Source organism: Crocuta crocuta, unplaced genomic scaffold (genome assembly GCF_008692635.1).
Source record: "Crocuta crocuta isolate KB4526 unplaced genomic scaffold, BGI_CrCroc_1.0 scaffold62, whole genome shotgun sequence".
NCBI classification, from domain to species: Eukaryota; Metazoa; Chordata; class Mammalia; order Carnivora; family Hyaenidae; genus Crocuta; species Crocuta crocuta.
In genome coordinates, this window is record NW_027529173.1 from 2,849,675 (window position 1) to 2,867,831 (window position 18,157).

Below are 18,157 nucleotides of genomic sequence, written 5' to 3' on the forward strand. Positions count from 1 at the left end.
CGTCTACATATCTCTGACTTGTTTGATCCAAGATTTATTTAGAAGGGTATTGTTAAAATTTCTAAGAGTTTCTGTGTTGATGTTTATTTTTTTTTTTAAGTTTCTAGCTGTATTTTGAACTGTGGTCTTCAAAGGTAAGCTCTAATTTCTACTTTTGGAAATTGAGATTTTCTTTGGAGCCCAAACCATGGTCAGTTTTAAAAAATATTCTTTAGGCACTGCAAAGAAAATTTATCTTTTTGTAAGTACACAAATTGATTTAAAATTAGTTTCAATATACTGTTCAGTTAGAACAAAACTATATAACTGCACATCTGACTTTTTTTGACATTTCTTTTGGGGTAATTCATGGAAAATGTCGTAAATGTTGAACTTGGTATGTCATTGGCTTTCCTTACTAAAAACAAAGATGTTCAAATATTTGGTCTAAATTCTTTTCTCTCTCAAACCTCTGCGCTGGCAGCAGTAAATAACTTCATGTTATTGTTTTGTCTTCTTTAATATAAATATTTAGTATACTGGATCATTTCAAAGCCCAGTTGCCTTTCCCTGGACATTAGACTGATAAACCTGTTCCCACTTACTTTTTTTTTTAATTTTTTAAAATGTTTTATTCATTTCTGAGAGAGAGAGAGACAGCGTGAGCAGGGGAGGGTCAGAGAGAGAGGTAGACACAGAATCTGAAGCAGGCTCCAGGCTCTGAGCTGTCAGCAGAGACTGACGCGGGCCTCGAACCCACAAACCGTGACATTATGACCTGAGCCGAAGTCAGATGCTCAACCGACTGAGCCACCCAGGCACTCCTGTTCCCACTTACTTTTGGTAACTTGTCTTGAATTTTAAAATGTTATAGTAGGGCAAATATTTAGTAAGTTATAAAATTGGAATTAAGAATAGAAGCAGAATCAGAAAATATAAATTTGCAATCAAGATTTCAATAGCAAATGAGCTGCAGTGTATTAGTTGTAGGTAACTAGTTCCACATTAACTGGACATAAATAGAAAATGCTCTGGTATATCCTGACCCAAAGGAAAACCAGGGCAACAGAAATACCTTGCCAATTTTTGTCTTGTAAACAGTTGAAAATACAAGGTAATAGATCCATGAAAGAGGACCATGATTTAGAATTTAAAATTACAGTGTGTTAGCAAATAAAAAGACCTAGAGACTTACAAAATTAGGAGCAAGAAAGGAAAGAAATCGAAGCACAATGTGTCTAATACATGAAAGAAATTCTGTTAAATTTAATGTCTTTTTGACAGACCGTAGGCCAGATCACCAGTTAAAGAAGACTGATAGACCTCAAAAGATGTATTTTGTGTATTAATATTCATGCATATGAATCCTGAAAGAATACAGTCCTCAGTGCCTAGTGTTCTCAGATATTCATACTCAATTTTTTATTCATTACTTTTAATGTTGGCATGTTAAATGACCGTGGCTAACCCAATGGGGGATGGAATAAAGCAAACTTGATGGTGAATTGAACTGATTCGTATCAATTTGTTACTTTGAACAATTTTGCTTACCTCTCTAGTTTGTGTTCTTTTTTGTGCACAATGATAGCATTCAACTGAGAGCTAGATGATCTCAAGATTTCTTTCAGTTTAAAACCCTAAATGTCAGGTGTACTGCTGTATATCTCAAATAGTTTATTATGTAGCTGGAATCTCATTCATTTACTTGCATCTGTTAAGAACAGTGACGAGTGACATTTCAACCAACTTGCAACCTAACAAGTTGATCTGCCACAGTTTCATGGAATGCTAGCGTAACATGAGACTCCGAGGTCAAGAACACAGGACTTTGTTATTCATGGCTCACCAAGCAGCTTGAGCTTCTTGTTTTGTCAGTTCCTTTTGCTCCGCAAGTCGCCTGAGGACGGTGCTGAGGGCCCTTGGTAGATGGTGTGCGTGAAGCAAGCTTCTGTTACAGCTAAGAAACCCCTATGCTTATGGACTCTAATCATTTATAATGGGTGCAGGCAAACTTGCCCACCTTTGCCCCAGAGGGAGATGTTATCATTATTACAGTGGACAGCAAACCAATATGGCCTCTGCCATGGAGGAAGACACTTTTTATTTTCCATGGCTTTAGCTACATCAACATTTTTGAAAAGTTAGTCTGGACCAAAAGCTGAGTGACTCTTGGTAACAAGACACGCAGAAATTCAAGACCTGTGAAAAACTTATGATATCACATCTTCTCAAAAGACAAGGTAAATTTATATTCTTTATATAATTTATACATATACTATGTATCAATACAGATTGACACAATATATACAGATGTATACAGGGATATATTCATATTATAGCACCCATATCTCAACTTTAATACCAAACTTAACGTATTTTTATTTTATCGATTTACCTTTAGAAAACTTTTCTTCAAGTTGCTTACTGTTTTATGTCATTTGTCTTATTTTAAAACTATATGTCAAATAAAATGCTACCATCTTGGGGCATTACATGCACACATGCACACATAAACACTTACACATATTAGTGGAGATCTACTAGTTTTTCTGTGTAATATCCCTTTTAGAAACCACCTCTCCTTTATTCCATGAATTAACATGGGGTTATGAAATCATGGAACCCAATATTTGGACTCCATGTGACCTCATCCCAGGAGTTATGAGTTCTAAAATAATCAGCTGATGAAACAAATGGCCAGCGAGCTTTGGGATTACTGATTTTGACATGTAGGAAACAAGCTTGTTTTCTTATCTTGGAGGTCATTCAACTTTCTTACGAATAGACTTTATAGACCTCCCAAACAGGGAGCATTATTAGCTAACTGGGTTAGCTGCTGAACTCTGAAATCCATAACTACATTTACATCAAGGCCATGCTCTCTACTGCTGGCACTGATGGCATACCACAAATGTGAAGACAGACATTCCTGGGAGACACAGGACTTCTCTAACAACCGGCTTTGATTTGAGGACTCCCTAATGGTCCTTCTATAAACCTTTAGATTACATAGCAACCTAGAACACTTCTACCTAACTTTCCTTACCTCTCTATTTCCTTCTGGGTCAGACTTACATTGTGGTTTGACAGCTTACCCTGTCTTCCCCAGTTTCCTCCCAATTCTCTCAGGCATTTTCCCTAACAAAATCCTTGCATATTTAACTGTGCTTAAGGGCCTCTTTGGTGGAGCTAACACAGATCACTCACTGTCAGTTCTAAGGGCAATGGTAACTATTTTGACTGTCATATGGAATTAACCTATTTTCAGGAAAACACAGAGGACAATAGAGCCACAGAGATGGAGAAAACTGATAATAATCTGAACTCCGACAACCAGTCAACCTGAAGTCAGAAACTTCTTGAATGTATGCACTCCCATAAACCAAGAAATATCTCTCTCTCCTCCCTCTCCCTTCCCATGAGAGCGGAAACACTGCCCATTTCCCTCCATGTGAGCAGAAACATAGTTGATCTATATGGCCTGAATTTCAGATAGTACATTGCTGGTCACACAGTAGGCAGTAAATAGGGATTTGTTGAATGAGTGACAAAATTATATTCTAATTCCTCTCCTTGTATCCTCTAACTACTAAAGGTGGATTATTACAGAAGTATAAAAGACAGCCATGGAGCCAACTGTACTCTCTTAGTCCAGGAGATCCAATGGGCAGAATCTTTGTTCTTTTTAATGTTCTTTTTAAAGGGTCTGAGTAACCTACCCTTAGGAGAGAAAATACTTAAGGCTACTTTAATATGATATAATTCAGCCTTTGCTCTTTTCTGTAGAGATCTATGCCAATAACAACATGTTTTCTCTTTTTCAGAGCCACATTGTCTTGTCCCATGAAATTAATATTTTCCACCTTGACAGGCTCTGCTGCAGCAAAAAAATTCACAAGAATTTACAAGAATGTCACAGGTAATGTATAGATTTCTCTCCCTGTAATCCCATAATTTATCATTATCCCAAGTATATGAAGCCTACTATAATTTATTTAAGCTTAAAGAAAAGGTAGGAAAGAGAGTTATATGAATTCAGCATTGCCATAGGAATTCCAGGACAAGAAAGCTGGACGAACCTCAAGAAAGATTCGAAGTTACTGCACAGTAACAAGAATTTCTCTTCATCACTCACAGACCTTCCCTGCAAACATTATACAGTCCCAGCCACATGCAGAAGGATTCCTTGGCCCTCAGTCCCAATAACAGATTCTCAGGGGGAACAATCTGTCCCAGATGGGAGATGGTGTCCCCTGCTGGGAGTACTACCATGATTACCTACTACCCTGACTTGGGAGAATTTATTACAAGTTGTGAAGATGTGTACAAACAAGCCCCCCAAAAAGGGGGGGGTCACTGTTACATGGCAGATTATCCCAAAAGGTGACTTCTGTACCTGCTACCCAAAAGACATAGTATTTTTATCTTAGTAAGCATTTTGAAAGGTACAATATTCTTTTTGTATTGTCTCTTTCCCGATAGAGTTCCTGACTGAATGGCATCTTTTGTTCAGTGAAAAAGGCATGAGATAGAAATAGCAACATTAGAGAGTTGTAGAATGATCCTAACCCATGTGTTGCTAGTATCTGAATTTACCAGCAGATGGCTCAGGCTATTGCTAAGTCAGTCAGTCAGGTTGGGAACATATAGCTTTAATGAGATGTAGGTTCTATTTTTATGACTCAAAAGTGACATCCTAGCTATCACAAGGGGGTAATAAGTGGTGGAAGGATTAGCAGATACATTTTCAAATTTATTATGATACAGTACTGGAGGTTTGTATTTTATCTGTGAAATACATGGCCTATTCATTTCCTTTCAAAAATCATATTTAAAAAAAGGGATAGAAACCATTTATTTTTAAAATCACTCATTAATTATAGCCATCCCTGGGACAGCACAGCTTCTTCTGTTCTTCCCATTCATTTGTTTGATTCTGTGATCATTGCCCTGGAAGCCATGGCTTGTGGTGCTGGCACACTGTTTATTGCTTTTTGCAAGAAACACAAATGAAAAACTAAAGAGGGTTGCCAAAGTGCTTTTGTGGGTGTAGTCACCCTATTAAAGACAAGTCAAGAGAGGTATTGTTTTCATCCAGCTAAGTGTTGGAGATACATAATAATATTTTACCAACACACATGTGATGGGGAAGAGAGAATAAGTACACACAGCCTAGGTCTGGGTTCCTTTGTTAACTGTCTCTACATCTGAGTTCAAATTATTTCAAAATATGGAAATTTTTTGAGTTTCTGCCACATTCAAAAAGCAAATGAAGTCATTCCTGGGAAGATGATGGAGTAGGAGGACCCTAAGCTTACCTTGTCCCAGGGATACAACAAGGTAACACTCACATCAGTATAAATAATGCAGCTGATGCCCAGAAGACTGGCAGAATAAACTCCACAAGTAAATGCAGACAAAAGGCCACAAGGAAGAGGGTAGGGAGGGCAGAGACTCCGTGGGGAGCAAAAAGGACTTTGGGACTGTCCACTGGAGTGAGGGACCATGAGGCACAGAGAAGGGGGAGAAAGAAAAAGATTATCACACCAGGAAGGCCACAGAGGGAAGATGAATCCCTATAACATTTGGCTTTGAAAACTAGAGAGGCCGAATTTCATGAATTTTTACAACTAGTGGGACTTAAACCTTGGAATTTCAAATATCAGTGGACTTGGTTCTGGCAAAGCCCAGAGGGCCAGAGGATGTGGTGTCCTGCCTTTAAAGAGACAGCAGAACAAACAGCCTATGGAAACACAGCATAGAAGCAGCAGTTTGAAAAACAGTTGTGGCTCACTAGAGAATGATTACTAATCTCAGAGTGTGCCCAGAAGGACAGAGATCCTGGGAGACTCCCAGAAAGTGCCATTTTATTCCCCGCTCCCTAGCATAAACACAGGGCCACCTGTAGGAACCAGCACTGTGGACATTTACTGTTTAACTTGCTTACACTCTGCCCTGCCCTCTGGGGTTTGGGGATCCACCCTTTTCAGGAGGCCTGCCTCAGTCTCAGCACCATGTGTGCCCTCCCCCAGAGGACAACTCAAACCTTACCACAACCCTGATCTGTGACCTGTGGTTTGTGGGTCCTGGGTCCTTGCAGCAGCGGGTCTCCCCTCACTGAAGACCAGCATGTGAATGGATGTATGAAACCGTGTGTTGCACCCCCACACACGGCAGATCTGGACCCCTATGATACTGTTCTTGGCCAGAGTCCATTCAAGCCAGGGCCACAAGCCTGTCAGTGTGCAAATGGCTCCAAGTAGCCTCCGCTACTCCAAGATGACTCCTGCCCGAGGTGGAAGGAAAGGTAACCATACAAACCAGTGAGACTGGTCGCCAGCAGTGGGCCAGGGGCACAGAGCTGACCGGATTGCAGGTTCTCACCAGTGAGGCTTCTCAGGGGACAACATAGGGAAAGCGCCATGCAGTTCTGTGCTACCCCATCTCTGGGAAATGCTTGGTCTAATTCACCTCAAGCCTAAGGTGGCCCCAGACTGGCCCACTAACAACAGGGACCAAACCCTGTACAAAAGTAGCAAAGTGAGCTACTGCAGACAACTTGATTGAGGGAAAACATGGCTCAAACACGACAGGGCACACACAACACACGTAGGAGACACTCACGAAGCCCCAGTTTCCTATAAATGGGGACACGACATTGCAGGACACTATAGGACCTCTTTTGCATAAGGCCACTACTTTTACGAGCAGGAGATCTGGCATACTTTCATAACACACAGACGCACAGAGAACTGGACAAAATGAAGAGACAAATAAATATGTCCCAGATGAAAGAACAGGACAAAACCACATCAAGAGACCTAAGTGAAATGGAGATAATATGTCTAATAAAGAATTTAAAGTAATGGTCATAATATACTTACTGGATTTGACCAAAGAGTAGAGGGCATTAATGAGACCCTTAACAAAGAGATAAAAAAAGAACCAACCAGAGATGAGGAAAACAATTACAAGTGCGATTTTAAATAGCATAGTGAATTAAGGTGTCATTAGAAAGAAATTAGAATACTGAAGATGAGGGAATCCAGAAGTAGAGAATTTCAGATAGGAAGTGTCCTGGGTGTCAGATTTCTGAAAGCTTTCCAAACCCAGGATACCTATGTGGTTATAGCAGAGTGAGCACGGTGAAGATGAGACATGATGAGTTCAGAGAAAGTAAATTCTTCCTTTTACATCTTTGTATCTTTGACATCACCTAATCTTGGCCAACAATCTAAGGAAATTACTTTGAAGCTGTTAATGGTGTTTGCGTAATAATTATTTGAATATCAATTATATAAAGGATAAATGAAGACCCTATAACCGGAGAAATGTATTTAAAATATTAAGTGTCACATGAAATATGCCTTATTTTTTGTCTCAAATTACAAAAGAAATAATATATTCATAGGTTGGTAACTTATACGTTATAATAAGATCAAATAGCATTCCTTCTATTTAACATTGATGTAGGAGCTTCCAGATGTCATCTTTTGGTATTTTATCTTCCGGTGAACTTAAATGATGGCCTTAGGTATGCTTTCTTTGAGTGCACAGACATATATAATACTTAAAGTTCTGTAAAAATACCTAGTTTGATAGTTTACAATGAAATTATATGACTTAATATAATAAGGAAGTGAATATGCAATTTAATATCCTATTACAAGTAAGTGATAAGAAAGGCATTTTAAGTATAACTAGAAATGGAGGCACCTGAGTGACTCAGTGATTAAGTGCCCAACTCTTGATTTCAGCTCAGGTCATGGTCTCACAGTCATGGGATTGAGCCCCATATTCGGATCCATGCTGGGTGTGCAGTCTGCTTAAGATTCTCTCTCTCCCTCTGTCCTTTCCCCATGCTCTTTCGCATGCCCATGCTCTCTCTCCCTCAAAAAAAAAAAAAAAAAAGCATAACTAGAAATGAAGTTTCTCTCTTCCCATGTGCACCCTCTCTAATCCAGTCAGGTCTGGCCCACAGTTCCAGTAAGGGCAAGCCTTTGTTATCATACAGCTGCAGTTTTCTAGCCATGTTGATTTGATCAGGGATGGATAGTGATCCAAACTGAAATCAATGTCTCTCTCTATAGAAATAGAGACCAAACAAGCATATTCAGTGGATTGGAGCTGTAAATTCATGGAGAGTAGGAATAATGTCAGAAAAATAATCAGGTAGAATTCTGATACAAGATACAATTTCTGAAAAGCAAAAATTAGGACATTCCAAAGAGCTGGTTTTCTGTGAAATGACAGATTATTCCCAGAAGGCTGCCAGCCAAATTTCTACTTCACGTAAGGCCTACCTATATTTCCTGCTGCTGGCTTCCATGAGAATATTCTCTTTATGATAAACATCCTTTTAATTTGAACCCTTCTGAGGGAGTTCTGTTTCTTGCAACCAAAGAACCCTTTACTACTGTTAGACACTGGCTATTGTAAGGATTTGACCTATATTAATTAATTAAACTTGTTGTATTGTTTAAGCAGCCTTTAAAAAATTGTTTATGGTACAAAGTTGCTCAGATTCCTAAATAGGTATCCACAACCAATATGACTATCAGCCTCTCCTCCTCCTTCCTCATTTGAGTCAAGTTTAGGGACTATCCTGCCACATTTGGGCACTGTAAAATAGTATCTGTGAGTGTGTGGTGTACTCACTTTTTAGGGGAAATATGTAGGCTTATAAATACTCTCATCTAGACGTGAATGGGTCTTATTTCTTCAGTAATGTGAAAATATAACAATTCTGTTCTAAATATCTTTTTGCCCTTCTTTCCTCATTTTATAACAAAGTAAAGTAGATGGAAAACACCACTGCGAGAAAAGGTTTTATATATATTTTTAAAACTTTAAAAATAGTGTATTAGAAACTTACTAATTGCAGGTTTTATGTTAAGTATACAGAAGGCTATAAATGTGATTAGCAGGTGGGATCCACATTGTTCCAGTCCCTAGAGAGGAGTTTTTGAGTTAAAAAAAAAAAAATCATTTGAAAAGCAATGGCATGCTCCAGATTGTGTGACTACAATTCAAATTTTGTTCACTATGATGGACAAATAATGCAGATCGGTTAACATTCTCTTACGGTGGAGACTCACCTTTAGGAAGTTTACTATGTTAACTTTCTCACAAAATGCATAAGATCTGTAGGGTAAATCTTAAAATTATTATGACATTTTTATAAACATTTAGTAAGCTTCTCCAAGTTCCTAAGAAACTCTTCAACCAGTAGCAATATTTAGTTTAGTGTTTTAAAAACCAAAACCAAAAAAACAGATAAAACATGCATGGAAGGGCCAAGGGGGGTAACAATAGTTTTAATCATCAACTCGTCCACTATTAGATTAGTAAATGATATTCGAGAAATACTGTATGCTTTCTGTGAAAATAAAGGAATTACTTTGTAAGATTAAACTGTTTATAGTAAATACTACCCTCATTTTTTATTACTACATTATAATACAGTCTGTAACATTATTAAATTTTAGTCCTAAATTTTTGTTTTTCAGGTAGCAAATCTATGATATGATGAATGTGGGAGGGGAAGATATTTTGGCCTATATTTGGCAAATTATATATATATATATATTTTTTTTTTCTAATGCAAACTATGCCCAACCCTAAAAGCCAATATGAAAAAGACCTTAAAAGCTTTCAAGGAGTTACCATATTAAATTTACATTATTAAATTATAATTATTATAAGTAAAAGCCATGCCATTATGGTAAAAATTATAAAGCTATACATCAAAGATACAGATACAGTTAGCAAATTGAAGGTTATAAGACCAGAAATAACCAGGGACCAGATAGATTTATGCAATATTAAAATAATTTAATAACTCAATAATAGTACTTAGTTACTGTTAAGTGGATGATAGTAAACACTAAAATAACTTGGACACGTAAAAATTAGGACAGAAATAAAACTGATTATAACAGCATAAGATTGGACAAAACCACATGAAACATTAGGTAAAAACATAATGATCAATATAATTGGACTGATAATTATCTAGAAGAAGTGCTCTTATTCATTCCAAGTCAACTGTGTTTTTATCATTTTTAAGATCTGAAGCAAATGTAGTAGGACATCATACAATTTTTCTTGAAGGTAATGAGGAAACAAGTCCTAATAGGTCAGGGGTTTTATAGATAGCATGAGGGCAAGGAAAGAGAAATATGTGTGGGCCCTCCCAACACTGTAAGTGAAGATGAAGGAACATGAATAGGGATCTTTAATTTCTCATATTTGCGCTAGAATATATTCCATTATTTTTAATTTTTTGCTTCTGTAGAGAATTTAAATTAATATTTTGATTTCACAGATTACCAGGGTAAAAAATAATACCTTTCTTACTTTTCTTGTCTCTTAACTCCCCTCATTTTCTCTTATCTTTCCATTGATACTCTCTTTCATCATATCAACTCTACTGCTCCTCCTATTTTCCTTCACTTCTCTATAGTTGAATCTTTTTGTATATTGGAAATAACCATTCCTATGGCAGATGGTCCATTGAAATCCACTCCAGTTAATAGATCTACAATATAGTTACTTTTTTTATAATATCCTTTGAATTAATTTACTCTTCATAAATGTGACTTATGTGAAATATAAATAATTAAAGTAATCTTAAAAATCAATAAACATATGGGAAGACTTCCAATATCTGGTTCTACATATAAGGGGCCACTCCATCCTAACAAGTAAAAAGCTGAAACAAGACTAAAAAATCACCAATACTTGTTAGATTCATATGAGAGCAGAGGACACAGGGCAAACTCCTGCCCCCAAACCATAGAGGGTGACAAGTGAATATAGTGAGCCACAGCTTTCTTGAACAGGGACTCCTAAGTGTAAACCACGCTGAAGAACCAGTGCTCAGGGAGGAAAACCTCAACTCTAATTGACAAATTGCTGAAGGCTCAGGGTGGGCAAATCTGAGAGTTAAAAACTCTAGGAGGAGATGGTCATAGGGAAGCTTCCACAATATTTTAAGATCCCCGGGAGCTTAACCATGTTCCCATAGTAAACATCCATGAAAAATCCCCCTGTGGCTCTGGCATCAGAAAGGGAAAGAAACGATTCTGAATGAGGCCAGAGCAAGTTATTCTCCTTAACAAGGCCTGCCTTCAGAGGAAACTAGTTAACAAGACCCCAACAAGAGTATAATCAGACTCTAATTGACTCGTGGGAAGGAAATAACCAACAGCTAGCTCTCTAGTCTTCCATGTAAGAGAAGGAATAAACCTAGCCCACTGAACTCCTCTGTAGCCATCCTGTCCCACTGAAGGAGAGAAAAGGAATACAACAACAACAACAACAACAACCACCACCATCACCACCACCCTGAAAACCATGTGAGGTTCACTGTTCAGAGGCACAGGCCCACCAAAACTGAGATCTAATCATAAGACTACAGAATGCTTCCCCTCTACCCTTTATCTTATCATCACATTACTAAAGACCTATTTACAGTAGTTCCTTTGACCTGGTACATCATGCCTAGATATCAAGGTAAAGATATCAAGATAAAGATACATGGCAAGCTAAAAGGTAAAAATTAAAGTTTGACAGACAAAGCATCAGAATCAGATATACCAGGGATGTTAGAAATACCCAACGAGGGATTTTAAAAAACTATGTTAGTATGCTAAGAATTCTCAGTGGATAAAGTAGACAGTATACAAAAACAGATGGGCAATGTGAGCTCAGAGACAGAACTCCAAAGAAGCAACCAAAAAGAAGTGCTGAGCATCTATAACAGAAATGAAGGTTGCCTTCGATGGGACTAGGCACAGCTGAGGAAAGAATCTGAACTTGAGGATATCTCAGCAGAAACCTCCAAAACTGAGAGGCAAAAAGTACAAAGACTGAAAAACAACAACAACAAAAACAACCAGAACTTACTATCCAAGGATTGTGGGACAATTACAAAAGGTAGAGTGTACACATAATGGAAATCCCAGAACAAGAAACAAAAGACATATTTGAAACAATAATGACTGAGAATTTACACAAATTAATAACAGACACCAAGCACAGATCCAGGATTCTAAGAGAATGGCAAGGAAGATAAGTGCCAAAAAACAACACCTAGGCATGTCACATTCTCAAATGACAGAAAATCAAAGGAAAAGATTCTGCAAGAATCTAGAGGCGGGGGGAATCACTTTACCTATAGAGAACCAAATATAAGAATAGCATTAATTTCTCCTCAGAAACCATGCAAATAAGAAGGTGGAGTGTAGTATTAGAAATGTTGAGAGAATAAAACCAGCAAATTATAATTCTATACTCTGTGAAATTATCTTTCAAAGGTGAAGGAGACAAAAAGATCTTCTCAAAGACAAACAAAAATTGGGGGAATTTTTTGCCAGTTGACCTACCTTGCAAGAAATGTTAAAAGAAGTTCTTGAGAGAAGGAAAATAATAGAGGTCACTCAGATATACATAAAGAATGGAAGAACACTGAAAAAAATTTTATATTTAATTGATCTCACAGACAACAGCTTGTTCAAAATAATGGCAACAATGTATTTGATTATTATGCTAAGGCAAAATAAGTCAATCAGAGAAAGACAAATACCACACAATTTCAACCATATGTGGAATTTAAGAAACTAAATAAATGAGCAGAGGGGAAAAAGAGAAGCAAACTGAGAAACAGATTCTTAACTATAGACAACAAAATGAGGGGGAAGGTGGGTGGGTGGGAGATGGGTTAAATAGTTAATTGGGATTAAGAATGTGCTTGTGATGAGTACTGGGTGATGTATGGAAGGGTCTAATCACTGTATTAAATAGCTGAAACTAGTATTACACTGTATGTTAACTAGGATTTAAATAAAGATTTTTAAAAACCACAAAATAATAGTGGCAACAATGTACTTGATTAGGAATGCTTATGTGTTTTATATGTATCTCTCACTTATAAGCATATATGTTTAAGTATTTTATACATATTATACCTATTCAAATAAATTGTTGCTAATACTTCCTGATTGTTTACATATATATACACACTTAGGTGTGCTTTATATAGGCAAAATGAATAAAAATAGTGATACAAGGAACAGAAAGTAGAATTTAGAATTATTGTTATAAGGCACTCATACTATTCATGAAATAGCATATACTGTTACTTGAAAGTGGACTATGTTTAGTTGTAAATGTATATTGCAAACTCTAGAGGAACCACAAAAAAATAAGAAAAGAATTTTAACTGATTGGCTAAGGAGAGAAAATGGAATCATAGAAAATCTCAGTTATAAGCAACAAAAGGCAGAAAAAGAACAAAAGACAAGAATAGGGACAAAAAACAAGGGGAATCCATAAAAACCAGTAACAAATGTGGTCAATATGAATCTAACTATATCACTAATCACTTTGAACATCAGTGGTCTAAATGTACTAACTAAAAAGAGATTGTCAATATGGATGGAAACACAAGACCTAACTGTCTATTATAAACCCACTTTAGTTATAAAGTCACATATTAATTAAATATAAATGGATGACTGGGGGTGTGGGGGATGGGCAAAATGGGTAGAAGGAAGTGGGTGATACATGCTTCCAGTTATGGAATAACAAAGTCATGGGAATAAAAGACACAGCATAGGGAATAGAATCAGTGATACTGTAATAGTCTTGTATGGTGACAGATAGTAACTACACTTGTGGTGAACATGGCCTAATGTACAAACTTGTTGAATCACTATGTGATAAAACTGAAACGAATGTAACATTGCCAGCTACACTTCTATTAAAAGAAAAAAAAAGAAGTAGTAGCTACATCAATTTTAGGCAGAGCCAACTTTAAACAAGGAATGTTATCAGGGATAAAGAAGGACATTACATGATAAATGGGTTAATTCTCTAAGAAGATATAACTTAATCCTTATGTGCCTAACAACAGTGCATAAAATATGTGAAGCAAAAACTGATAGAACTGCAAGGAGAAATAGATAAATTCACTGTCGTTGTCAGAGACTTTAACATACCTTATTAGAAAGGGACAGATCCAGAAGTCAGAAAATCAACAAGGAAATGGCTGAACTCAACACCACTATCAACCAGCTGTATCCAATGGACATCTATAGACTATTTCATTCAACAACATCAAAATACACATTTTTTTCAGAGTCACATGGGAATATTCACCAAGACAGACCACAATCTGGGCCATAAAATATACATTAACAATTTTAAAAGAATAGAAAGCATACAAGGTCTGCTCTCAGACCACTATGGAATTAAACTATAAATCAATAACAGAAAGGTAACTGGAAAATCCCAAAATACATGAAAACATATATTAAACAACACACTTCTAAATAATGCATGGGTTATAAGAAATTTCAGGAGACACTGAAAAATATTGTGAACTAAATGAGAACAAAAACAACTTGTCAAAATTTGTGAGATGCAGTAAAAGGAATTCTTAAAGGGAAACTTAAAGCATGGAATACATGTATTAGAAAAGAAAATTTCTTATTAAACTAAACATACTTTTACAATACAGTATAGTAATCATGCTCTTTGGTATTTACTTAAAGGAATTGAAAATTATATCCACACAAAAACCTGCACATGGATATTTATAGTAGCCTTATTCATAATTGCCAAAAACTTGGAAGAAACCAAGATGTCTTTATTTTCAGTGCTAAAAAGAAATGAGTTACCAAGACATGGGAGAAACTTAAATGCATATTACTAAATGAAAGTATCCAAAATGAAAAGCTAAATATTATGTGATTCGAGCTATATGACATTTTGGGAAAGGAAAACTATGGAGATGGTAGTAAGATCATTAGTTGCAAAGGGGCTGGGGTGGACACACACAGGGAGGGATGAATAGGCAGAGCACAAAGGACTTTTAGGCCACTGAAAATACTCTGTATGATACTATAATGATGGAAACACATTATTATGCATTTGTCTCAATCTAGAGAATGTACAATACCAAGACTACTCCTTAAGGTAAACTATGCGCTTTGGATGATAATGATGTGTTAATATATACTCATCAATTTTAACAAATGTACCACTTTAGTGGAGATGTTGATAAGGTGGAAGGCTAGTCATGTGAGGAGGCAGGCAATAAATGGGAAATCTCTACACCTTCCCTCTGATTTTGCTGTGAACTTAAAAACACTAAGACATTTGATGAGAGCTCTCTATTCTCCTCTCTTGTTCTCATTTGGACACTTGAAGTATTAATTAGTTCTTAATTTTTTCATTTATTTAATTTTGTTTTGATTAGTCTTTCCACCTACAAATCATAGGTCAATAAACTTATCACCGTTTTATTTATTAATGTTTCATTGCCAACTCCTTAATACATGAGAAAATTTAATGTAATTTAATATTGTTAATACATGAGAAATGAATGATCACTTGCACTTAGTCTATTTCATTCTCTTCTATTCCTGGAATTGTCAGATGGGGTGGAGGTAAGGCAGGAAACTAGCTCATAAAGTACACCTCAAGCCTTCAGGAACATATTCTAACTAAAATGCTGCTACAGTAAAAATAATTGTATTTTTAAGTTTTTAGAGGTGGTTCTGGTTATTGTCAAGACTGAATATGCAAGATCCATCCTATGTGAATTTAATTAAAAAGGCTGGAATGAATACATAGGACAACTATTGAGGACTCTGGAGAGTAGTAGCAGTGGGTAGATTGGGGAAGGAAAGTAGAAAGTAATGTACCATGAAACCAATAATGAATTTGGTCTTTCCTTTTTCCCTGGGGGGTCTCCTGATCTACACGTAAGAGAGTCCTGAAACCAAGGACTGTGCATTGCATGCACACCGAGTTTCAAGAGAAAATTTCTATTTCTGGTCGATGCAAAGAGTAGGAAAGGAGTACCCTGTGAGATAGTAGAAGAAATCTTTTTTTATTATTCTTATTACTTCTGGCTGACTTTCAAGCAAGCTCGTGGTGGCAGAGGAATTTTTTTCCTTTGACCAGAACTGTGGTCTCAAGAGCATGGGGAGAAGACCCATTGCTTTATTTTTACTCTTTACCTTCTTACCACTTGGCTCTGGAGGGAGACACTTTCAGGAATGCTTGGCAGAGTAGGGAAACTAAAGCCACAGTTTTTATAAGGAGGACCGGTAAGAGGGACTTCTAAGAATCAAAAACATTTGGCGGCATGCAGAGAGAAGGCAACTTAAGAAAGCAATCCCCTTAAGTTGTGTGTTAGTTTTTTCTTTTATTCTCTAGCTACACATGCATGGATCCAACCCTCTTATTGGCTATAGGGCAGCACTTTGAAACTGGAATGATAGTGAAACTACAGACCATGGAAAGCAGGTAGGAACTCAATGCTTCAACCTAACAAATGCTACCAAACATTTAAAGAACAAATAATATTATTTATACTATCTCTTCCAGAAGATAGAAGAGGGAGTACTTTCTGATCCATTTCATGAAGCTAGATTTACTCCAAACTAGAGAAAATGCAAGAAAATAAAACTACCAATTAATATTTATTATGAACATAGACACAAAATCCCCAAAATAGAAACAAACTGAATTAAGTAATACATAAAAAGTCTAATCACCATGATCAAGTGGGCTTAATACTAGAAATGCAAGACAATTATTCATAAAATAAGCAATGTAATTCATCAACTTAAACTAAGAAAAGCTACAAGATCATATTGTTGCAGAAAACTCATTTGGCAAAATTCAACATCCATCCACTATTAAAAAAAAATTCTCAGCAAACAAAGAAGAGAGAACTTCTTTTTCCTGATAAATGGAATCTAGAAAACATCCACAGCTAACATCCTATGAAACAATGAAAGAATAGTTTCCTCCTAAATTTGGGGAAAAGGCAAAGATGTTCATTCTGACCACTCCTAATCAATATAGTACTAGTAGTCCTAATCAGTGCAATAATATGCAAGGAAGAGAAATACAGAAATACAAATTAGAAAGCAAAATATAAATGGCCCCTAGCTGAAAATGAAATGGTTGACACAAAAAAATCCCTAGATGTGTGTGTGTATGTATTGATTTAATTTTTTGAGAGAGAGAGAGAGAGAGGATGAGCACAGGAGGGGCACAGGTAAAGAGAAGAGAGAGAGGGAGGGAGGGAGAGAAAAGGGAGACAAAGACAGAGAGAGAGAGAGAGAGNAGGGGCACAGTAAAGAGAAGAGAGAGAGGGAGGGAGGGAGGGAGAGAAAAGGGAGACAAAGACAGAGAGAGAGAGAGAGAGAGAGAATATCTTAAGTAGCTTTCATGCTCAGCACAGAGCCTGACTTGGGGCTTAATCCCACCACCCTGGGATCATAATCCGAGTCAAAATCAAGAGTTGAACTCTCAACAAACTGAGCCACTCAAGAGACCTAAAAATTCCTAGGTATTTACCCAAAAAAGTAAAGAAGTAATATTTTAGTTTACTATGTTACAGGATATAAGGCTAACACAAAAAATTCAATCCTACTTCTATATGCTAGTAATGAAGAGTTAAAGAATAAGACTCTTGGGGCGCCTGGGTGGCTCAGTCGGTTAGACATCTGACTTCAGCTCAGGTCATGATCTCACGATTTGTGGGTTCAAGACCCACATTGGGCTCTGTGCTGACAGCTCAGGGCCTGAAGCTTGCTTTGAATTCTGTGTCTCCCTCTCTCTTTGCTCCTCCCCCACTTGTGCTCTGTCTCTCTCAAAAATAAACATAAAAAATAAAATTGTTAATTTTCCAAATTGATGTATACTTTAATGTAAATCCAATCAAAATCCTAGTGTAATAGTTTTGAAACTATAGCAGATTCTAAAATCTGTATTGTAAGATAAAGTAAATAAAATAGTAAAAATAGAAAAGGAAAAAAATTGACACTGCCCCCATTTTAATATTTAATATACCACAATTGTAATCAGACTATGTGGTTTTAAAAGGGTAGATGCAAAATCAATGGAAAACAGGAGACCAGAAATAGAGCCACACAAATATGGCCAGTTGATTTAAAACTTTTTAAAATTTTTTTAAAGTTTATTTATTTTGAGAGAGAGAAAGTGCAGGTGTGAGTGGAGGAAGGGGTAGAGAAAGGAGAGAGAGAATTCCAAGCAGGCTCTCTGTGCTGTCAAAGCAAAGCCCGATGTGGGGCTTGAACCTATGAACCATGAGAAATGAGCTGAGTAGAAATCAAGAGTCTATGCTTAACTG